General features: G+C 43.3%; 1 protein-coding gene across 1 annotated transcript in view; it reads right to left on the reverse strand.

Annotated features, from left to right (window-relative positions):
• The window catches only part of LOC140151586 (coiled-coil domain-containing protein 93-like), a 71820-nt gene that overhangs the window by 27353 nt on the left and 18328 nt on the right, over positions 1 to 26139 (reverse strand). The window lies entirely within an intron of this gene.

Here is a 26139-nt window from a genome sequence, read left to right on the forward strand (position 1 = left end):
AAAAAAAAGTGTAAAAATTGAAAGTCCAAGTCACAAGCTTTAATTTAATGCAGGTTGCACTCTCGTAGCACTTAAAATAAAGAACTTGTAAAAAGTCCCCTGCCAGGGGAGTTGTCTCTCCATAGATTGCTGTTGTCAGTCTCTCTTATTCACAGTGAGGCTATGCAATGTGATTAGGGGAAAACTATTCCAGAGAGAGTATGTAAATTAAATGGAACAGCCATTTTAGAGGGAGTATGTAAATTAAACGGAACAGCCTATTTTGGGACCATTTCAGAGGGAGTACGTAAATTAAATAGAACAGCCAATGGGTATGTAATTTAACTGGAACAGCCTTAACGCTTCACGCTGGTATTTCCAATTACTATATTAATAATTATAATATGGATATGTCTGTTTAGTCCTACATGTGTAGGGTGGGGGTATGTGGGTGTTAATAACAATATAATTCTCAGGTGCTAATGTGTGCAAATTCTGAGCCGGAAGCTGCTTTATTTGATGAGAAACGGCCGGCCCTTTGTTTTAACATTTGGGGCCACGGGGCCCATAATATTTGACTTATGAGGCCCAGGACATATGTTGAAGTTAAATTCTCTAGTGCTATCAGTAGACTCAAGCTGGGCACTGTAGCAGCTTTATTTACTGAGTAACGGCCGGCCCTATGTTTTAGCGTTTTGGGGCCCTGGGGCCCATATAATGTAATATATGGGGCTCACATGTACATATAACAATGTGATTTTCAGGTGCAATCTGTGTACTAACTCTGAGCCCTAAAGCTGCTTTATTTACAGAGTAACAGCCGGCCCTATGTTTTAGCGTTTGGGGCCCTGGGGCCCATAAAATGTAATATATGGGGCTCACATGTACATATAACAATGTGATTTTCAGGTGCAATCTGTGTACTAACTCTGAGCCCTAAATCTGCTTTATTTACAGAGTAACGACCGGCCCTATGTTTTTTTTTAGCGTTTGGGGCCCAGGGGCCCATATTATGTGACATATGGGGTACATATATACATATGACAATATAATACTGAAAACCTATCTGTGTACCAAATCTGAGCCCTGTAGCTACTTTATTTGCTGAGAAACGGCCGGCCCTTTGTTTTAACATTTGGGCCCCTGGGGCCTCTAGCCTTGTACATCTGGGGCCAAAATGGGCAAAAGGCACATCTGCAATTTAGGGCTTATATATGTGCAACATATGAGCCCTAGTGCCCTTGTAGCTTTAGAGCTAGGCTTGTCAATCTGTTGCCCCATATTTTTAACATTTGGGGCCCTGGGGCCCATAATATATAACATATGGGGCTCATGTATACTTGTATTTATAGAGTACCCTTGGGACTATCAGTGTACCAACTTATGGCCCTGAGGCTGCTTCATTTGATGAGAAACGGCGTGATTTGTATTTTCACATTTGGGCCCCTGGGGCCCGTGACCTTTGACCTCTGGGGCCAAGATGGGCAAAAGGCACTTCTACAGGGGTAGGGCCCATAAGTGTACCACATATGGGCCCCAGGGCCTTTGTAGTTTTAGCGCTAGCCTTGACAGAATGATGTGTTTGATGGAGAAGGAGGAGGAGAAGAAGAACTAGAAGGCTATATATTTGTACACAAATACGGCTATACCCGCATGTTATCGGTGTACCCAAACTTACAGTCCTTATTTGCTGAGGACTTAAAATAAAGAAATTGTATGTGTAAAAAGTGAAAGTCCAAGTCACAAGCTTTAATTAAATGTAGGTTGCACTGTCGTAGCACTTAAAATAAAGAAATTGTAAAAAGTCCCCTCCCAGGGGAGTCGTCTCTCTTACTCTCCATAGGTTGCTGTTGTCAGTCTCTCTTACTCACAGTGAGGCTATGCAATATGATTCAGGGGAAACTATTCCAGAGGGAGTATGTAAATTAAATGGAACAGCCATTTCAGAGGGAGTATGTAAATTAAACGGAACAGCCTTTTGGGGGCCATTTCAGAGGGAGTATGTAAATTAAATAGAACAGCCAATGGGTATGTAATTTAACTGGAACAGCCTTAACGCTTCACGCTGGTATTTCCAATTATGATATACCGGTAATACGATCTGTCTGTTTAGTCCTACGTGTGTAGGGTGGATGGGTGTGTGGGTGTTAGTAACAATACAATTCTCAGGTGCTATCTGTGTACAAATTCTGAGCCCAGAAGCTGCTTTCTTTGATGAGAAACGGCCCACCCCTTTGTTTTAACATTTGGGGCCCTGGGGCCCGTAATATTTGACTTATGAGGCCCATGTACATAATTATGTTGAAGTATAATTTTCTAGTGCTATCAGTAGACTCAAGCTGGCCACTGTAGCTACTTTATTTACTGAGTAACGGCCGGCCCTATGTTTTAGCGTTTGGGGCCCTGGGGCCAATATTATTTGATATATGGGGCTCATAATATGTACATATAACAATGTAGTTCTCAGGTGCAATCTGTGTACAAACTCTGAGCCATAAAACTGCTTTATATGATGAAAACGGCCGGCCCTTTGTTTTAACATTTGGGGCCCTGGGGCCCAATATATATGACTTATGGGGCTCATGTACATATGTTGAAGTATGATTCACAAGTGCTATCAGTAGACTCAAGCTGAGCATTGTAGCTGCTTTATTTACTGAGTAACGGCCGGCCCTATGTTTTAGCGTTTGGGGCCCTGGGGCCCATATTTTGTGACATATGGGGATTGTATATACATATGACAATATAATACTAAAGACCTATCTGTGTAACACATCTGAACCCTGTAGCTACTTTATTTGCTGAGAAACGGCCGGCCCTTTGTTTTAACATTTGGGCCCCTGGGGCCTCCAGCCTTGTACATCTGGGGCCAAAATGGGCAAAAGGCACATCTACAACTTAGGGCCTATACATATGCCACATATGAGCCCTAGTGATCTTGTACTTTTAGAGCTAGGCTTGTCAATCTGTTGCACCATATTTTAACATTTGGGCCCCTGGGGCCCATAATATATAACATATGGGGCTCTTGTATATTTGTATATATAGAGTACCCCTAGGGCTATCAGTGTACCAACTCAGGGCCCTGAGGCTACTTCATTTGATGAGAAACGGCGTGCTTTGTATTTTCACATTTGGGCCCCTGGGGCCCGTGACCTTTGACCTCTGGGGCCAAGATGGGCAAAAGGCACTTCTACGGGGTAGGGCCCATAAGTGTACCACATATGGGCTCCAAGGCCTTTGTAGTTTTAGCGCTAGCCTTGACAGAATGATGTGTTTGATGGAGAAGGAGGAGGAGGAGGAGGAGGAGAAGAAGAAACCACAGGATGGCAATATACCCGTCCATGCTTCGCATGCGGGTATAACTAGAAGGCTATATATTTGTACACAAATACGGCTATACCCGCATGTACCCAAACTTACAGTCCTTATTTGCTGAGGACTTAAAATAAAGAAATTGTAAAAAGTCGCCCAATTGGGCAGAAAATGTGTAAAAAGTGAAAGTCCAAGTCACAAGCTTTAATTGAATGTAGGTTGCACTGTCGTAGCACTTAAAATAAAGAAATTGTAAAAAGTCCCCTCACAGGGGAGTCGTCTCTCTTATTCTCCATAGGGTGCTGTTGTCAGTCTCTCTTACTCACAGTGAGGCTATGCAATATGATTCAGGGAAACTATTCCAGAGGGAGTATGTAAATTAAATGGAACAGCCAATGGGTATGTAATTTAACTGGAACAGCCTCAACGCTTCACGCTGGTATTTCCAATTATGATAATACGATCTGTCTGTTTAGTCCTACGTGTGTGGGGTGGATGGGCGTGTGGGTGTTAGTAACAATATACTTCTCAGGTGCTATCTGTGTACATATTCTGAGCCCGGAAGCTGCTTTCTTTGATGAGAAACGGCCGGCCCTTTGTTTTAACATTTGGGGCCCTGGGGCCCAATATATATGACTTATGGGGCTCATGTACATATGTTGAAGTATAATTCTCAAGTGCTATCAGTAAACTCAAGCTGGGCATTGTAGCTGCTTTATTTACTGAGTAACGGCCGGCCCTATGTTTTAGCGTTTGCGGCCTTGGGGCCCATATTATGTGACATATGGGGTTATACATACATTTGACAATACAATACTAAATACCTACCTGTGTACCAAATCTGAACCCTGTAGCTACTTTATTTGCTGAGAAACGGCCGGCCCTTTGTTTTAACATTTTGGCCCCTGGGGCCCCTAGCCTTGTAAATCTGGGGCCAAAACGGGCAAAAGGCACATCTACAACTTAGGGCCCATACATATGCCATGTATGAGCCCTAGTGATTGTACTTTTAGAGCTAGGCTTGTCAATCTGTTGCACCATATTGTAACATTTGGGCCCCTGGGGCCCATAATATATAACATATGGGGCTCTTGTATATTTGTAAATATAGAGTGCCCCTAGGGCTATCAGTGTACCAACTGAGGGCCCGGAGGCTGCTTCATTTGATGAGAAATGGCGTGCTCTGTATTTTCACATTTGGGCCCCTGGGGCCCGTGACCTTTGACCTCTGGGGCCAAGATGGGCAAAAGGCACTTCTACGGGGTAGGGCCCATAAGTGTACCACATATGGGCCCCAGGGCCTTTGTAGTTTTAGCGCTAGCCTTGACAGAATGATGTGTTTGATGGAGAAGGAGGAGGAGAAGAAGAACTAGAAGGCTATATATTTGTACACAAATACGGCTATACCCGCATGTTATCGGTTTACCCAAACTTACCGTCCTTATTTGCTGAGGACTTAAAATAAAGAAATTGTAAAAAGTAGCCCAATTGGGCAGAAAATGTGTAAAAAGTGAAAGTCAAAGTCACAAGCTTTAATTGAATGTAGGTTGCACTGTTGTAGCACTTAAAATAAAGAAATTGTAAAAAGTCCCCTCCCAGGGGAGTCGTCTCTCTTACTCTCCATAGGTTGTTGTTGTCAGTATCTCTTACTCACAGTGAGGCTATGCAATATGATTAGGGGAAAACTATTCCAGAGGGAGTATGTAAATTAAATGGAACAGCCATTTGAGAGGGAGTATGTAAATTAAACGGAACAGCCTATTTTGGGACCATTTCAGAGGGAGTATGTTAATTAAATGGAACAGCCATTGGGTATGTAATTTAACTGGAACAGCCTTAACGCTTCGCACTGGTATTTTCAATTATTATATTATACGGATCCGTCTGTTTAGTCCTACGTGTGGGGTGGGTGGGTGTGTGGGTGTTAGTAACAATATAATTCTCAGGTGCTATCTGTGTACCAATTCTGAGCCCGGAAGCTGCTTTATTTGATAAGAAACGGCCGGCCCTTTGTTTTAACATTTGGGGCTCTGGGGCCCATAACATTTGACTTATGAGGCCCATGTACATATGTTGAAGTATAATTCTCAAGTGCTATCAGTAGACTCAAGCTGGGCATTGTAGCTGCTTTATTTACTGAGTAACGGCCGGCCTATGTTTTAGCGTTTGGGGCCCTGGGGCCCATATTATGTGACATATGGGACTCATATGTATATATAACAATATAATTCTCAGGTGCAATCTGTGTACAAACTCTGAACCCTGAAGCTGCTTTATTTGATGAGAAACGGCCGGCCCTCTGCTTTAAAATTTGGGGCACTGGGGCCCATAATATTTGACTTATGGGGCTCATGTACATATGTTGAAGTATAATTCTCAAGTGCTATCATTAAACTCGAGCTGGGCATTGTAGCTGCTTTATTTACTGAGTAACAGCCGGCCCTATGTTTTAGCATTTGGGGCCCTGGGGCCCATATTATGTGACATATGGGGGTTATATATACATATGATAATATAATACTAAAGACCTATCTGTGTACCAAATCTGAACCCTGTAGCTACTTTATTTGCTGAGAAACGGCTGGCCCTTTGTTTTAACATTTGGGCCCCTGAGGCCCCTAGCCTTGTACATCTGGGGCCAAAATGGGCAAAAGGCACATCTACAACTTAGGGCCCATACATATGCCACTTATGAGCCCTAGTGATCTTGTACTTTTAGAGCTAGGCTTGTCAATCTGTTGCACCATATTTTAACATTTGGGCCCCTGGGGGCCATAATATATAACATATGGGGCTCTTGTATATTTGTAAATATAGAGTACCCCTAGGACTATCAGTGTACCAACTCAGGGCCATGAGGCTGCTTCATTTGATGAGAAATGGCGTGCTTTGTATTTTCACATTTGGGCCCCTGGGGCCCGTGACCTTTGACCTCTGGGGCCAAGATGCGCAAAAGGCACTTCTCCGGGGTAGGGCCCATACGTGTACCACATATGGGCTCCAGGGCCTTTGTAGTTTTAGCGCTAGCCTTGACAGAATGTTGTGTTTGATGGAAAAGGAGGAGAAGAAACCACAGGATGGGAAGATACCCGTCCATGCTTCGCATGCGGGTATAAGGAGAAGAAACCAAAGGATAACAATATACCCGTCCATGCTTCGCATGCGGGTATAAGGAGAACTAGAAGGCTATATATTTGTACACAAATACGGCTATACCCGCATGTTATCGGTGTACCCAAACTTATAGTCCTTATTTGCAGAGGACTTAAAATAAAGAAATTGCATGTGTAAAAAGTGAAAGTCCAAGTCACAAGCTTTAATTGAAAGTAGGTTGCACTGTCGTAGCACTTAAAATAAAGAAATTGTAAAAGTCCCCTCCCAGGGGAGTCGTCTCTCTTACTCTCCATAGGTTGCTGTTGTCAGTCTCTCTTACTCACAGTGAGGCTATGCAATATGATTCAGGGAAACTATTCCAGAGGGAGTATGTAAATTAAATAGAACAGCCATTTCAGAGGGAGTATGTAAATTAAATGGAACAGCCTTTTTGGGGGCATTTCAGAGGGAGTATGTAAATTAAATGGAACAGCCAATGGGTATGTAATTTAACTGGAACAGCCTTAACGCTTCACGCTGGTATTTCCAATTATGATATAATACGATCTGTTTGTTTAGTCCTACATGTGTGGGGTGGATGGGTGTGTGGGTGTTAGTAACAATATTATTCTCAGGCGCTATCTGTGTACAAATTCTGAGCCCGGAAGCTGCTTTCTTTGATGAGAAACGGCCCGCCCTTTGTTTTAACATTTGGGGCCCTGGGGCCCATAATATTTGACTTATGAGACCTATGCACATAATTCTGTTGATGTATAATTTTCTAGTGCTATCAGTAGGCTCAAGCTGGCCACTGTAGCTACTTTATTTACTGAGTAACGGCCGGCCCTATGTATTAGCGTTTGGGGCCCTGGGGCCCATATTATGTGACATATGGGGATTATATATACCTTTGACAATATAATACTAAAGACCTATCTGTGTACCAAATCTGAACCCTGTAGCTACTTTATTTGCTGAGAAACGACCGGCCCTTTGTTTTAACATTTGGGGCCCTGGGGCCCAATAATATATATGACTTATGGGGCTCATGTACATATGCTGAAGTATGATTCTCAAGTGCTATCAGTAGACTCAAGCTGGCCACTGTAGCTACTTTATTTACTGAGTAACGGCCGGTCCTATGTTTTAGCGTTTGGGGCCCTGGGGCCCATATTATGTGACATACGGGGATTATATATACCTATGACAATATAATACTAAAGACCTATCTGTGTACCAAATCTGAACCCTGTAGCTACTTTATTTGCTGAGAAACGACCGGCCCTTTGTTTTAACATTTGGGGCCCTGGGGCCCAATATATATGACTTATGGGGCTCATGTACATATGTTGAAGTATGATTCTCAAGTGCTATCAGTAGACTCAAGCTGGCCACTGTAGCTACTTTATTTACTGAGTAACGGCCGGCCCTATGTTTTAGCGTTTGGGGCCCTGGGGCCCATATTATGTGACATTTGGGGATTATATATACCTATGACAATATAATACTAAAGACCTATCTGTGTACCAAATCTGAACCCTGTAGCTACTTTATTTGCTGAGAAACGGCCGGCCCTTTGTTTTAACATTTGGGCCCCTGGGGCCCCCAGCCTTGTATATCTGGGGCCAAAATGGGCAAAAGGCACATCTACAACTTAGGGCCCATACATATGCCACATATGAGCCCTAGTGATCTTGTACATTTAGAGCTAGGCTTGTCAATCTGTTGCACCATAATTTAACATTTGGGCCACTGGGGCCCATAATATATAACATATGGGGCTCTTTTATATTTGTAAATATAGAGTACCCCTAGGGCTATCAGTGTACCAACTCAGGGCCCTGAGGCTGCTTCATTTGATGAGAAATGGCGTGCTTTGTATTTTCACATTTGGGCCCCTGGGGCCCGTGACCTTTGACCTCTGGGGCCAAGATGGGCAAAAGGCACTTCTACGGGGTAAGGCACATAAGTGTACCACATATGGGCCCCAGGGCCTTTGTAGTTTTAGCGCTAGCCTTGACAGAATGATGTGTTTGATGGAGAAGGAGGAAAAGAAGAAGGAGAAGAAACCACAGGATGGGAAGATACCCTGCATGCTATTGCATGCGGGTATAAGAAACCAAAGGATAACAATATACCCGTTCATGCTTCGCATGCGGGTATAAGGATAACAATATACCCGTTCATGCTTCGCATGCGGGTATAAGGATGGCAATATACCCGTCCATGCTTCGCATGCGGGTATAACTAGAAGGCTATATATTTGTACACAAATACGGCTATACCCGCATGTTATCGGTCTACCCAAACTTACAGTCCTTATTTGCCGAGGACTTAAAATAAAGAAATTGTAAAAAGTCGCCCAATTGGGCAGAAAATGTGTAAAAAGTGAAAGTCCAAGTCACAAGCTTTAATTGAATGTAGGTTGCACTATCGTAGCACTTAAAATAAAGAAATTGTAAAAAGTCCCCTTTTCCAGAGGGAGTATGTAAATTAGATGGAACAGCCATTTCAGAGGGAGTATGTAAATTAAACTGAACAGCCTTTTTTGGGGACATTTCAGAGGGAGTATGTAAATTAAATGGAACAGCCAATTGGTAATAGTCTCTCTTACTCACAGTGAGGCTATGCAATATGATTCAGGGGAAACTATTCCAGAGGAGTATGTAAATTAAATGGAACAGCCATTTCAGAGGAGTATGTAAATTATACGGAACAGCCTTTTGGGGGCCATTTCAGAGGGAGTATGTAAATTAAATGGAACAGCCAATGGGTATGTAATTTAACTGGAACAGCCTTAACGCTTCACGCTGCTATTTCCAATTATGATAATACGATCTGTCTGTTTAGTCCTACGTGTGTGGGGTGGATGGGTGTATGGGTGTTAGTAACAATATACTTCTCAGATGATATCTGTGTACATATTCTGAGCACGGAAGCTGCTTTCTTTGATGAGAAAAGGCCGGCCCTTTGTTTTAACATTTGGGGCCCTGGGGCCCAATATATATGACTTATGGGGCTCATGTACATATGTTAAAGTATGATTCTCAAGTGCTATCAGTAGACTCAAGCTGGGCATTGTAGCTGCTTTATTTACTGAGTAACGGCCGGCCCTATGTTTTAGCGTTTGGGGCCCTGGGGCCCATATTATGTGACATATGGGGATTATATATACATATGACAATATAATACTAAAGACCTATCTGTGTACCAAATCTGAACCATGTAGCTGCTTTATTTACTGAGAAATGGCTGGCCCTATGTTTTAGCATTTGGGGCCCTGGGGCCCATATTATGTGGTATATGGGGCTCATATGTACATATAACAATGTAATTCTCAGGTGCAATCTGTGTACAAACTCTGAGCCCTAAAGCTGCTTTAATTGATGAGAAACGGCCGGCCCTTTGTTTTAACATGTGGGGCCCTGGGGCCCATATTTTTTACTTATGAGGCTCATGTACATAATGTTGAAGTATAATTCTCAAGTGCTATCAGTAAACTCAAGCTGGGCATTGTAGCTGCTTTATTTACTGAGTAACGGCCGGCCATATGTTTTAGCGTTTGGGGCCTTGGGGCCCATATTATGTGACGTATGGGGTTATACATACATTTGACAATATAATACTAAAGACCTACCTGTGTACCAAATCTGAACCCTGTAGCTACTTTATTTGCTGAGAAACGGCCGGCCCTTTGTTTTAACATTTTGGCCCCTGGGGCCCCTAGCCTTGTAAATCTGGGGCCAAAACGGGCAAAAGGCACATCTACAACTTAGGGCCCATACATATGCCATGTATGAGCCCTAGTGATCTTGTACTTTTAGAGCTAGGCTTGTCAATCTGTTGCACCATATTGTAACATTTGGGCCCCTGGGGCCCATAATATATAACATATGGGGCTCTTGTATATTTGTAAATATAGAGTGCCCCTAGGGCTATCAGTGTACCAACTGAGGGCCCTGAGGCTGCTTCATTTGATGAGAAACGGCGTGCTTTGTATTTTCACATTTGGGCCCCTGGGGCTCGTGACCTTTGACCCCTGGGGCCAAGATGGGCAAACGGCACTTCTACGGGGTAGGGCCCATAAGTGTACACATATGGGCCCCAGGGCCTTTGTAGTTTTAGCGCTAGCCTTGACAGAATGATGTGCTTGATGGAGCAGCAGGAGAAGGGGGAGAACTAGAAGGCTATATATTTGTACACAAATACGGCTATACCCGCATGTTATCGGTGTACCCAAACTTACAGTCCTTATTTGCTGAGGACTTAAAATAAAGAAATTGTAAAAAGTCGCCCAATTGGGCAGAAAATGTGTAAACAGTGAAAGTCCAAGTCACAAGCTTTAATTGAATGTAGGTTGCACTGTCGTAGCACTTAAAATAAAGAAATTGTAAAAGTCCCTCCCAGGGAGGCGTCTCTCTTGCTCTCCATAGGTTGCTGTTGTCAGTCTCTCTTATTCACAGTGAAGCTATGCAATATGATTAGGGGAAAACTATCCCAGAGGGAGTATGTAAATTAAATAGAACAGCCATTCCAGAGGGTGTATGTAAATTAAACGGAACAGCCTATTTTGGGGCCATTTCAGAGGGAGTATGTAAATTAAATGGAACAGCCAATGGATATGTAATTTAACTGGAACAGCCTTAACGCTTCACGCTGGTATTTCCAATTATTATATTATAATACGGATCTGTCTGTTTAGTCCTACGTGTGTGGAGTGGGTGGGTATGTGGTTGTTACTGTTAGTAACAATATAATTCTCAGGTGCTATCTGTGTACAAATTCTGAGCCGGAAGCTGCTTTATTTGATGAGAAACGGCCGGCCCTTTGTTTTAACATTTGGGGCCCTGGGGCCCATAATATTTGACTTTTGAGGCCCATGTACATATGTTGAAGTATAATCTAGTGTTATCAGTAGACTCAAGCTGGGCAATGCAGCTGCTTTATTTACTGAGTAATGGCCGGCCCTATGTTTTAGCATTTGGGGCCCTGGTGCCCATATTATGTGGTATATGGGGCTCATATGTACATATAACAATGTAATTCTCAGGTGCAATCTGTGTACAAACTCTGAGCCCTAAAGCTGCTTTAATTGATGAGAAACGGCCGGCCCTTTGTTTTAACACTTATGAGGCTCATGTACATATGTTGAAGTATAATTCTCAAGTGCTATCAGTAAACTCAAGCTGGGCATTGTAGCTGCTTTATTTACTGAGTAACGGCCGGCCCTATGTTTTAGCGTTTGGGGCCCTGAGGCCCATATTATGTGGCATATGGGGGTTATACATACATTTGACAATATAATACTAAAGACCTCTCTGTGTACCACATCTGAACCCTGTAGCTAATTTATTTGCTGAGAAACGTCCGGCCCTTTGTTTTAACATTTTGGCCCCTGGGGCCCCTAGCCTTGTACATCTGGGGCCAAAACGAGCAAAAGGCACATCTACAACTTAGGGCCCATACATATGCCATGTATGAGCCCTAGTGATCTTGTACTTTTAGAGCCAGGCTTGTCAATCTGTTGCACCATATTGTAACATTTGGGCCCCTGGGGCCCATAATATATAACATATGGGGCTCTTGTATATTTGTAAATATAGAGTGCCCCTAGGGCTATCAGTGTACCAACTCAGGGCCCTGAGGCTGCTTCATTTGATGAGAAACGGCGTGCTTTGTGTTTTCAGATTGGGGCCCCTGGGGCCCGTGACCTTTGGGGCCAAGATAGGCAAAAGGCACTTCTATGGGGTAGGGCCCATAGGTGTACCACATATGGGCCCCAGGGCCTTTGTAGTTTTAGCGCTAGCCTTGACAGAATGATGTGTTTGATGGAGAAGGAGAAGGAGGAAGAGAAGGAGAAGAAACCACAGGATAACAATATACCCGCCCATGCTTCGCATGCGGGTATAACTAGATGGCACAGTTGTGTTTGAGCAAACACGAATATCTATGCCTGTGATTCCCCCTAACCCCCCCCCCCCCTTAACACACCATGACGCCCTTAACCCATCCTGACACCCCATAATATGTTTAATGCTAAAAGGGCTATCAGTATACCAACACAAGGCATTGTAGCTGCTTTATTTACCGAGTAACAGCAGGCCCTTTGTTTTAGCGTTTGGGGCCCTGGGGCCCATATTATGTGACATATGGGGCTTTTATATTCATATAACAATATAATGCTAAAGACCTATTAGTGTTTCAAATCTGAGCATTGTAGCTACTTTATTTGCTGAGAAACGGTCGGCCCTTTGTTTTAACATTTGGCCCTATTGGGCCCCTAGCCCTAAACATCTGGAGCTAAAATGGGCAAAACTCACATCGACAAGTTAGGGCCCATAGGTGTACCACATATGAGCCCCAGTGCCCCTGTAGTTTTTGAACTAGCCATGTCAATCTGTTGCTCCTTATTTTAACATTTGGGGCCCTGGGGCCCATAACTTAAGATATATTGGGCTCATTTATACTTGTAAATATATAGTACCCCTAGTGCTATCAGTGTACCTACTCAGGGCCCTGAGGCTGTTTTATTTGATGAGAAACGGCATGATTGGTATATTTACATTTGGGCCCCTGGGGCCCGTGACCTTTGACCTATAGGGCCAAGATGGGCCAAAGGCACACCTACGGGGTATGGTCAATCTTTGTACCAAATATGAGCCCCAGGGCCCTTGTAGTTTTGGAGATAGCCCTGTCAATATGAATGGTCAGGAAAAGGAGAAGAAGAAGGAGAAGGAGAAGAAGGAGAAGACTAAAGAGCATAAGCAGAATATCTATGCCCTGTTGCACAGGCATAGATAACTAGAAGGCTATATATTTGTACACAAATACGGCTATACCCGCATGTTATCGGTGTACCCAAACTTACAGTCCTTGTTTGCTGAGGACTTAAAATTAAGAAATGGTAAAAAGTCGCCCAATTGGGCAGAAAATGTGTAAAAAGTGAAAGTCCAAGTCACAAGCTTCAATTGAATGTAGGTTGCACTGTCGTAGCACTTAAAATAAAGAAATTGTAAAAAGTCCCCTCCCAGGGGAGTCGTCTCTTTTACTCTCCATAGGTTTCTGTTGTCAGTCTCTCTTAATACAGTGAGGCTATGCAATATGGTTGGGGGAAACTAAACCAGAGGGAGTATGTAAATTAAATGTAACAGCCTTTTTGGGGCCATTTCAGAGGGAGTATATAAATTAAATGGAACAGCCAATGGGTATGTAATTTAACTGGAACAGCCTTCACGCTTCACGCTGGTATTTCCAATATGATATAATACGATCTGTCTGTTTAGTCCTACGTGTGTGGGGTGGATGGGTGTGTGGGTGTTAGTAACAATATAATTCTCAGGTGCTATCTGTGTACAATTTCTGAGCCCGGAAGCTGTTTTCTTTGATGAGAAATGGCCCGCCCTTTGTTTTAACATTTGGGGCCCCGGGGCCCATAATATTTGACTGATGAGGCCCATGTACATAATCATGTTGAAGTATAATTATCTAGTGCTATCAGTAGACTCAAGCTGGCCACTGTAGCTGCTTTATTTACTGAGTAACGGCCGGCCCTATGTTTAAGCGTTCGGGGCCCTGGGCCCATATTATGTGGCATATGGGGCTCATATGTACTTATAACAATATAATTCTCAGGTGCAATCTGTGTACAAACTCTGAGCCCTGAAACTGCTTTATTTAATGAGAAACGGCCGGCCCTTTGTTTTAACACTTGGGGCCCTGGGGCCCATAATATTTGACTTATGGGGCTCATATACATATGTTGAAGTATAATTCTCAAGTGCTATCAGTAAACTCAAGCTGGGTATTGTAGCTGCTTTATTTACTGAGTAACGGCCGGCCCTATGTTTTAGTGTTTGGGCCCTGGGGCTCATATTATGTGACATATGGGTGTCATATATACATATGACAATATAATACTGAAGATCTATCTGTGTACCAAATCTGAACCCTGTAGCTACTTTATTTGCTGAGAAACGGCCGACCCTTTGTTTTAAAACTTGGGCCCCTGGGGCCCCTAGCCGTGTACATCTGGGGCCAAAATGGGCAAAAGGCACATCTACAACTTAGGACCCATACATATGCCACATATGAGCCCTAGTGATCTTGTACTTTTAGAGCTAGGCTTGTCAATCTGTTGCACCATATTTTAACGTTTGGGCCCCTGGGGCCCATAATATATAACATATGGGGCTCTTGTATATTTTTGAATATAGAGTACCCCTAGGGCTATCAGTGTACCAACTCACGGCCCTGAGGCTGCTTCATTTGATGAGAAACGGCGTGCTTTGTATTTCCACATTTGGGCCCCTGGGGCCCATGACCTTTGACCTCTGGGGCCAAGATGGGCAAAAGGCACTTCTACGGGGGTAGTGCCCATAAGTGTACCACATATGGGCCCAGGGCCTTTGTAGTTTTAGCGCTAGCCTTGACAGAATGATATGTTTGATAGGAGAAGGAGGAGAAGGAGGAGATGGAGGAGAAGAAACCATAGGATGGCAATATACCCGTCCATGCTTCGCATGCGGGTATAACTAGAAGGCTATATATTTGTACACAAATACGGCTATACCCGCATGTTATCGGTGTAGCCAAACTTATAGTCCTTATTTCTGAGGACTTAAAATAAAGAAATTGTAAAAAGTCGTCCAATTGGGCAGAAAATGTGTAAAAAGTGAAAGTCCAAGTCACAAGCTATAATTGAATGTAGGTTGCACTGTCGTAGCACTAAAATAAAGAAATTATAAAAGTCCCTCCCAGGGAGTCGCTCTCTTACTCTCCATAGGTTGCTGTTGTCAGTCTCTCTTACTCACAGTGAGGCTATGCAATATGATTAGGGGGAAACTATTCCAGAGGGAGTATGTAAATTAAATGGAACAGCCATTTCAGAGGGACTATGTAAATTAAACGGAACAGCATTTTGGGGACATTTCAGAGGGAGTATGTAAATTAAATGGAACAGCCAATGGGTATGTAATTTAACTGGAACAGCCTTAACGCTTCACGCTGGTATTTCCAATAATGATATAATACGTACGATCTGTCTGTTTAGTCCTACGTGTGTGGGGTGGATGGGTGTGTGGGTGTTAGTAAAAATATAATTCTCAGGTGCTATCTGTGTACAAATTCTGAGCCCGGAAGCTGATTTCTTTGATGAGAAACGGCCTGCCCTTTGTTTTAACATTTGGGGCCCTGGGGCCCATAATATTTGACTTATGAGGCCCATGTACATAATTATGTTGAAGTATAATTCTCAAGTGCTATCAGTAGACTCAAGCTGGACAGTGTAGCTGCTTTATTTACTGAGTAACGGCCGGCCCTATGTTTTAGCGTTTGGGGCCCTGGGGCCCATATTATGCGACATATGGGGCTCATATGCACATATAACTATATAATTCTCAGGTGCAATCTGTGTACAAACTCTGAGCCCTGAAGCTGCGTTATTTGATGAGAAACGACCGGCCCTTTGTTTTAACATTTGGGGCCCTGGGGCCCATAATATTTGACTTATGGGGCTCATGTACATATGTTGAAGTATAATTCTCAAGTACTATCAGAAAACTCAAGCTGGGCACTGTAGCTGTTTTATTTACTGAGTAACGGCCGCCCTATGTTTTAGCTTTTGGGGCCCTGGGGCCCATATTATGTGACATATGGGGGTTATATATACATATGACAATATAATACTAAAGACCTATCTGTGTACCAAATCTGAACCCTGTAGCTACTTTATTTGCTGAGAAACGGCCGGCCCTTTGTTTTAACATTTAGGCCCCTGGGCCCCTAGCCTTGTACATATGGGGCCATTATGGGCAAAAGGCACATCTACAACTTAGGGCCCATACATATGCCACATATGAGCCCTAGTCATCTTATACTTATAGAGCTAGGCTTGTCAATCTGTTGCACCATATTTTAACATATGGGCCCCTGGGGCCCATAATATATAACATATGGGGCTCTTGTATATTTGTATATATAGAGTACCCCTAGGGCTATCAGTGTATCAACTCAGGGCCCTGAGGCTGCTTCATTTGATGAGAAATGGCGTGCTTTGTATTTTCACATTTGGGCCCCTGGGGCCCGTGACCTTTGACCTCTGGGGCCAAGATGGGCAAAAGGCACTTCTACGGGGCAGGGCCCATAAGTGTACCACATATGGGCCCCAGGGCCTTTGTAGTTTTAGCGCTAGCCTTGACAGAATGATGTGTTTGATGAAGGAGAAGGAGGAGAAGGAGATGAAACCCAAGGATGGCAATATACCCGTCCATGCTTCGCATGCGGGTATAACTAGAAGGCTATATATTTGTACACAAATACGGCTATACCCGCATGTTATCGGTGTACCCAAACTTACAGTCCTTATTTGCTGAGGACTTAAAATAAAGAAATTGTAAAAAGTCGCCCAATTGGGCAGAAAATGTGTAAAAAGTGAAAGTCCAAGTCACAAGCTTTAATTGAATGTAGGTTGCACTGTCGTAGCACTTAAAATAAAGAAATAGTAAAAAGTCCCCTCCCAGGGGAGTCGTCTCTCTTACTCTCCATAGGTTGCTGTTGTCAGTCTCTCTTAGTCACAGCAAGGCTATACAATATGATTAGGGGAAACTATTCCAGAGGGAGTATGTAAATTAAACGGAACAGTCATTTCAGAGGGAGTATGTAAATTAAACGGAACAGCCTTTTTTGGGGCCATTTCAGAGGGAGTATGTAAATTAAATGGAACAGCCAATGGGTATGTAATTTAACTGGAACAGCCTTAACGCTTCACGCTGGTATTTCTAATTATTATATTAATAATTATAATACGGATATGTCTGTTTAGTCCTACATGTGTAGGGTGGGGGTATGTGGGTGTTAATAACAATATAATTCTCAAGTGCTACTGTGTACAAATTCTGAGCCCGGAAGCTGCTTTATTTGATGAGAAACGGCCGGCCCTTTGTTTTAACATTTGGGGCCATGGGGCCCATAATATTTGACTTATGAGGCCCATGGACATATGTTGAAGTTTAATTCTCTAGTGCTATTAGTAGACTCAAGCTGGGCACTGTAGCTGCTTTATTTACTGAGTAACGGCCGGCCCTATGTTTTAGCGTTTTGGGGCCCTGGGGCCCATATAATGTAATATATGGGGCTCACATGTACATATAACAATGTGATTTTCAGGTGCAATCTGTGTACTAACTCTGAGCCCTAAAGCTGCTTTATTTACAGAGTAACGGCCGGCCCTATGTTTTAGAGTTTGGGGCCCTGGGGCCCATATAATGTAATATATGGGGCTCACATGTACATATAACAATGTGATTTTCAGGTGCAATCTGTGTACTAACTCTGAGCCCTAAAGCTGCTTTATGTACAGAGTAACGACCAGCCCTATGTTTTAGCGTTTGGGGCCCAGGGGCCCATATTATGTGACATATGGGGTACATATTATACAAATATTAACTGTCTATGAGTGTAATAGTGAAATATAATCACGAGGTGAAAGATGGATTGTTCCATTCCACGAGCCGAACGGCGAGTGGAATGGAACAATACATCTTTCACCGAAAGTGATTATATTTCGACCATTATACTAATTTAAGACAGTTAATATTTGTTTTATATCACTCATGCATAAATTCTATTACTAAAATACTATTTAAGGTAGGAAATACATTTATTCATCAACATAACACCATGTTTGGCGGTGATATACTTCACATTTTGGGGTCCACCCCATAACTAAATCGGCGAGTCCAAGAGTCAGCGCACGGCTTGGCGCAGGCGCACTACGGCAGAGCACTATGATGGTAAAGACTATCACACGGAGTGGGTGATGGTAAAAATGGCAAATGGTAATCAACCAATGAACTGTCTAGAATTTATGTATGAGTGATATAAATTCATATGACAATATAATACTGAAAACCTATCTGTGTACCAAATCTGAGCCCTGTAGCTACTTTATTTGCTGAGAAACGGCCGGCCCTTTGTTTTAACATTTGGGCCCCTGGGGCCTCTAGCCTTGTACATCTGGGGCCAAAATGGGCAAAAGGCACATCTACAATTTAGGGCTTATACATGTGCAACATATGAGCCCTAGTGCCCTTGTAGCTTTAGAGCTAGGCTTGTCAATCTGTTGCCCCATATTTTTAACACTTGGGGCCCTGGGGCCCATATAATATATAACATATGGGGCTCATGTATACTTGTATTTATAGAGTACCCTTGGGACTATCAGTGTACCAACTTATGGCCCTGAGGCTGCTTCATTTGATGAGAAATGGCGTGCTTTGTATTTTTCACATTTGGGCCCCTGGGGCCCGTGACCTTTGACCTCTGGGGCCAAGATGGGCAAAAGGCACTTCTACAGGGTAAGGCCCATAAGTGTACCACATATGGGCCCCAGGGCCTTTGTAGTTTTAGCGCTAGCCTTGACAGAATGATGTGTTTGATGGAGAAGGAGGAGAAGAAACCACAGGATGGGAAGATACCCTGCATGCTATTGCATGCGGGTATAACTAGAAGGCTATATATTTGTACACAAATACGGCTATACCCGCATGTTATCGGTGTACCCAAACTTAGAGTCCTTATTTGCTGAGGACTTAAAATAAAGATATTATAAAAAGTCGCCCAATTGGACGGAAAAATGTAAAAAGTGAAAGTCCAAGTCACAAGCTTTAATTTAATGTAGGTTGCACTCTTGTAGCACTTAAAATAAAGAAATTGTAAAAAGTCCCCTCCCAGTGGAGGCGTCTCTCTTACTCTCCATAGGTTGCTGTTGTCAGTCTCTCTTATTCACAGTGAGGCTATGCAATATGATTAGGGGAAAACTATTCCAGAGGGAGTAAGTAAATTAAATGGAACAGATATTTCAGAGGGAGTATGTAAATTAAACGGAACAGCCTATTTTGGGCCATTTCAGAGGGAGTATGTAAATTAAATGGAACAGCCAATGGGTATGTAATTTAACTGTAATAGCCTTAACGTTGATGTCATCTATAGTATAATTACACTATTCTCTGTGGATCTGTTTAGTCCTACGTGTATGGGGTGGGTGTTAATAACAATATAATTCTCAGGTGCAATCTAAACTCTGAGGCCTGAAGCTGCTTAATTTGATGAGAAACGACCGGCCCGTTGTTTTTAACATTTGGGGCCCTGGGCCCATAGTATTTGACTTATGAGGCTCGTGAACATATATTGACGTATAATTCTCGGGTGCTCTCAGTAGACTCAAGCTGGGCACTGTAGCTGCTTTATTTACTGAGTAACGGCCGGCCCTATGTTTTAGCGTTTGGGGCCCTGGGGCCTATATTATGTGACATATGGGGCCCATATGTACATATAACAATATAATTCTCAGGTGCATTCTGTGTACAAACTCTGAGCCCTGAAGCTGCTTTATTTGATGAGAAACGGCCGGCCCTTTGTTTTAAGATTTGGGGCCCTGGGGCCTATAATATTTGACTTATGGGGCTCATTTACATATGTTGAAGTATAATTCTCAAGTGTTATCAGTACACTCAAGCTGGGCATTGTAGCTGCTTTATTTACTGAGTAACGGCCGGCCCTATGTTTTAGTGTTTGGGGCCCTGGGGCCCATATTATGTGACAAATAGGACTTATATATACATATGTTAATATAATACTAAAGTCCTATCTGTGTACTAAATCTGAACCCTGTAGCTACTTTATTTGCTGAGAAACGGCCGGCCCTTTGTTTTAACATTTGAGCCTCTGGGGCCCCTAGCCTTGTACATCTGGGGCCAAAATGGGCAAAAGGCACATCTACAACTTAGGGCCCATACATATGCCACTTCTGAGCCCTAGTGATCTTGTACTTTTTGAGCTAGGCCTGTCAATCTGTTGCACCATATTTTAACATTTGGGCCCTTGGGGCCCACAATATATAACATATGGGGCTCTGGTATATTTGTAAATATAGAGTACCCCTAGGGCTATCAGTGTTCCAACTCAGGACCCTGAGGCTGCTTCATTTAATGAGAAACGGCCTGCTTTGTATTTTAACATTTGGGCCCCTGGGGCCCGTGACCTTTGACCTCTGGGGCCAAGATGGACAAAAGGCACTTCTACGGGGTAGGGCCCATAAGTGTACCATATATGGGCCCCATGGCCATTGTAGTTTTAACGCTAGCCTTGACAGAATGATGTGTTTGATGGAGGAGGAGGAGAAGGAGGAGGAGAAGATGAAACCCAAGGATGGCAATATACCCGTCCATGCTTCGCATGCGGGTATAACTAGAAGGCTATATATTTGTACACAAATACGGCTATACCCGCATGTTATCGGTGTACCCAAACTTACAGTCCTTATTTGCTGAGGACTTAAAATAAAGAAATTGTAAAAAGTCGCCCAATTGGGCAGAAAATGTGTAAAAGTGAAAGTCCAAGTCACAAGCTTTAATTGAATGTAGGTTGCACTGTCGTAGCACTTGAAATAAAGAAATTGTAAAAAGTCCCCTCCCAGGGAGTCGCTCTCTTACTCTCCATAGGTTGCTGTTGTCAGTCTCTCTTACTCACAGTGAGGCTATGCAATATGATTAGGGGAACTATTCCAGAGGGAGTATGTAAATTAAATGGAACAGCCATTTCAGAGGGAGTATGTAAATTAAACGGAACAGCCTTTTTGGGTGCCATTTCAGAGGGAGTATGTAAATTAAATGGAACAGCCAATGGGTATGTAATTTAACTGGAACAGCCTTAACGCTTCACGCTGGTATTTCCAATTGTGATATAATACGATATGTCTGTTTAGTCCACGCGTGTGGGGTGGATGGGTGTGTGGGTGTTAGTAACAATATAATTCTCAGGTGCTATCTGTGTACAAATTCTGAACCCGAAGCTGCTTTCTTTGATGAGAAACGGCCCGCCCATGGTTTTAACATTTGGGGCCCTGGGGCCCATAATATTTGACTTATGAGGCCCATGTACATAATTATGCTGAAGTATAATTCTCTAGTGCTATCAGTAGACTCAAGCTGGCCACTGTAGCTACTTTATTTACCGAGTAACGGCCGGCCCTATGTTTTAGCGTTTGGGGCCCTGGGGCCAATATTATGAGATATATGTGTACATATAGCAATGTAATTCTCAGGTGCAATCTGTGTACAAACTCTGAGCCATAAAGCTGGTTTATATGATGAGAAACGGCCGGCCCTTTGTTTTAACATTTGGGGCCCTGGGGCCCAATATATATGACTTATGGGGCTCATGTACATATGTTGAAGTATGATTCTCAAGTGCTATCAGTAGACTCAAGCTGGGCATTGTAGCTGCTTTATTTACTGAGTAACGGCTGGCCCTATGTTTTAGCGTTTGGGGCCCTGGGGCCCATATTATGTGACATATGGGGGTTATATATACATATGACAATATAATACTAAAGACATATCTGTGTACCAAATCTGAACCCTGTAGCTACTTTATTTGCTGAGAAACGGCCGGCCCTTTGTTTTAACATTTGGGCCCTGGGGTCCCCAGCCTTGTACATCTGGGGCCAAAATTGGCAAAAGGCACATCTACAACTTAGGGCCCATACATATGCCACATATGAGCCCTAGTGATCTTGTACTTTTAGAGCTAGGCTTGTCAATCGGTTGCACCATATTTTAACATTTGGGCCCCTGGGGCCCATAATATATAACATATGGGGCTCTTGTATAGTTGTAAATATAGAGCACCCCTAGGGCTATCAGTGTACCAACTCAGGGCCCTGAGGCTGCTTCATGTGATGAGAAATGGCGTGCTTTGTATTTTCACATTTGGGCCCCTGGGGCCCGTGACCTTTGACCTCTGGGGCCAAGATGGGCAAAAGGCACTTCTATGGGGTAGGGCCAATGAGTGTACCACATATGGGCCCTGGGGCCTTTGTAGTTTTAGCGCTAGCCTTGACAGAATGATGTGTTTGATAGAAGAAGGAGAAGGAGAACTAGAAGGCTATATATTTGTACACAAATACGGCTATACCCGCATGTTATCGGTCTACCCAAACTTACAGTCCTTATTTGCTGAGGACTTAAAATAAAGAAATTGTAAAAAGTCGCCCAATTGGGCAGAAAATGTGTAAAAAGTGAAAGTCCAAGTCACAAGCTTTAATTGAATGTAGGTTGCACTATCGTAGCACTTAAAATAAAGAAATTGTAAAAGTCCCTTTTCCAGAGGGAGTATGTAAATTAGATGGAACAGCCATTTCAGAGGGAGTATGTAAATTAAACGGAACAGCCTTTTTTGGGGACATTTCAGAGGAGTATGTAAATTAAATGGAACAGCCAATTGGTAATAGTCTCTCTTACTCACAGTGAGGCTATGCAATATGATTCAGGGAAACTATTCCAGAGGGAGTATGTAAATTAAATGGAACAGCCATTTCAGAGGGAGTATGTAAATTATAATGGAACAGCCTTTTGGGGGCCATTTCAGAGGGAGTATGTAAATTAAATGGAACAGCCAATGGGTATGTAATTTAACTGGAACAGCCTTAACGCTTCACGCTGGTATTTCCAATTATGATAATACGATCTGTCTGTTTAGTCCCACGTGTGTGGGGTGGATGGGTGTGTGGGTGTTAGTAACAATATACTTCTCAGGTGCTATCTGTGTACATATTCTGAGCACGGAAGCTGCTTTCTTTGATGAGAAACGGCCGCCCTTTGTTTTAACATTTGGGGCCCTGGGGCCCAATATATATGACTTATGGGGCTCATGTACATATGTTAAAGTATGATTCTCAAGTGCTATCAGTAGACTCAAGCTGGGCATTGTAGCTGCTTTATTTACTGAGTAACGGCCGGCCCTATGTTTTAGCGTTTGGGGCCCTGGGGCCCATATTATGTGACATATGGGGATTATATATACATATGACAATATAATACTAAAGACCTATCTGTGTACCAAATCTGAACCATGTAGCTGCTTTATTTACTGAGTAATGGCTGGCCCTATGTTTTAGCATTTGGGGCCCTGGGGCCCATATTATGTGGTATATGGGGCTCATATGTACATATAACAATGTAATTCTCAGGTGCAATCTGTGTACAAACTCTGAGCCCTAAAGCTGCTTTAATTGATGAGAAACGGCCGGCCCTTTGTTTTAACATGTGGGGCCCTGGGGCCCATATTTTTTTACTTATGAGGCTCATGTACATAATGTTGAAGTATAATTCTCAAGTGCTATCAGTAAACTCAAGCTGGGCATTGTAGCTGCTTTATTTACTGAGTAACGGCCGGCCCTATGTTTTAGCGTTTGGGGCCTTGGGGCCCATATTATGTGACGTATGGGGGTTATACATACATTTGACAATATAATACTAAAGACCTACCTGTGTACCAAATCTGAACCCTGTAGCTACTTTATTTGCTGAGAAACGGCCGGCCCTTTGTTTTAACATTTTTGGCCCCTGGGGCCCCTAGCCTTGTAAATCTGGGGCCAAAACGGGCAAAAGGCACATCTACAACTTAGGGCCCATACATATGCCATGTATGAGCCCTAGTGATCTTGTACTTTTAGAGCAAGGCTTGTCAATCTGTTGCACCATATTGTAACATTTGGGCCCCTGGGGCCCATAATATATAACATATGGGGCTCTTGTATATTTGTAAATATAGAGTGCCCCTAGGGCTATCAGTGTACCAACTGAGGGCCCTGAGGCTGCTTCATTTGATGAGAAACGGCGTGCTTTGTATTTTCACATTTGGGCCCCTGGGGCCGTGACCTTGACCCCTGGGGCCAAGATGGGCAAAAGGCACTTCTCGGGGTAGGGCCCATAAGTGTACCACATATGGGCCCCAGGACCTGTAGTTTTAGCGCTAGCCTTGACAGAATGATGTGTTTGATGGAGAAGGAGAAGAAGGAGGAGAAGAAACCAAAGGATAACAATATACCCGTTCATGCTTCGCATGCGGGTATAACTAGAAGGCTATATATTTGTACACAAATACGGCTATACCCGCATGTACCCAAACTTACAGTCCTTATTTGCTGAGGACTTAAAATAAAAAAATTGTAAAAAGTCGCCCAATTGGGCAGAAAATGTGTAAGAAGTGAAAGTCCAAGTCACAAGCTCTAATTGAATGTAGGTTGCACTGTCGTAGCACTTAAAATAAAGAAATTGTAAAAAGTCCCCTCACAGGGGAGTCGCCTCTCTTATTCTCCATAGGGTGCTGTTGTCAGTCTCTCTTACTCACAGTGAGGCTATGCAATATGATTCAGGGAAACTATTCCAGAGGGAGTATGTAAATTAAATGGAACAGCCATTTCAGAGGGAGTATGTAAATTATATGGAACAGCCTTTTGGGGGCCATTTCAGAGGGAGTATGTAAATTAAATGGAACAGCCAATGGGTATGTAATTTAACTGAACAGCCTTAACGCTTCACGCTGGTATTTCCAATTATGATAATACGATCTGTCTGTTTAGTCCCACGTGTGTGGGGATGGTGGGTATGAGGGTGTTAGTAACAATATACTTCTCAGGTGCTATCTGTGTACATATTCTGAGCCCGGAAGCTGCTTTCTTTGATGATAAACGGCCGGCCCTTTGTTTTAACATTTGGGGCCCTGGGGCCCAATATATATGACTTATGGGGCTCATGTACATATGTTAAAGTATGATTCTCAAGTGCTATCAGTAGACTCAAGCTGGGCATTGTAGCTGCTTTATTTACTGAGTATCGGCCGGCCCTATGTTTTAGCGTTTGGGGCACTGGGGCCCATATTATGTGACATATGGGGATTATATATACATACGACAATATAATACTAAAGACCTATCTGTGTACCAAATCTGAACCCTGTAGCTGCTTTATTTACTGAGTAATGGCTGGCCCTATGTTTTAGCATTTGGGGCCCTGGGGCCCATATTATGTGCTATATGGGGCTCATATGTACATATAACAATGTAATTCTCAGGTGCAATCTCTGTACAAACTCTGAGCCCTAAAGCTGCTTTAATTGATGAGAAACGGCCGGCCCTATGTTTTAGCGTTTGGGGCCTTGGGGCCCATATTATGTGACATATGGGGGTTATACATACATTTGACAATATAATACTAAAGACCTACCTGTGTACCAAATCTGAACCCTGTAGCTACTTTATTTGCTGAGAAACGGTCGGCCCTTTGTTTTAACATTTTGGCCCCTGGGGCCCCTAGCCTTGTAAATCTGGGGCCAAAACGGGCAAAAGGCACATCTACAACTTAGGGCCCATACATATGCCATGTATGAGCCCTAGTGATCTTGTACTTTTAGAGCTAGGCTTGTCAATCTGTTGCACCATATTGTAACATTTGGGCCCCTGGGGCCCATAATATATAACATATGGGGCTCTTGTATATTTGTAAATATAGAGTGCCCCTAGGGCTATCAGTGTACCAACTGAGGGCCCTGGGGCTGCTTCATTTGGTGATAAACGGCAGGGTTGGTGTTTTCCCATTTGGGCCCCTGGGGCCCGTGACCTTTGACCTCTGGGGCCAAGATGGGCAAAAGGCACTTCTACTGGGTAGGGCCCATAAGTGTACCACATATGGGCCCCAGGGCCTTTGTAGTTTTAGCGCTAGCCTTGACAGAATGAGGTGTTTGATGGAGAAGGAGGAGAAGAAGAAGGAGAAGAAACCACAGGATAACAATATACCCGTCCATGCTTCGCATGCGGGTATAAGGAGAAGGAGATGAAACCACAGGATGGCAATATACCCGTCCATGCTTCGCATGCGGTATAACCACAGAATGGGAAGATACCCTGCATGCGCT

Source organism: Amphiura filiformis, chromosome 4 (assembly GCF_039555335.1).
Source record: "Amphiura filiformis chromosome 4, Afil_fr2py, whole genome shotgun sequence".
NCBI lineage: Eukaryota > Metazoa > Echinodermata > Ophiuroidea > Amphilepidida > Amphiuridae > Amphiura > Amphiura filiformis.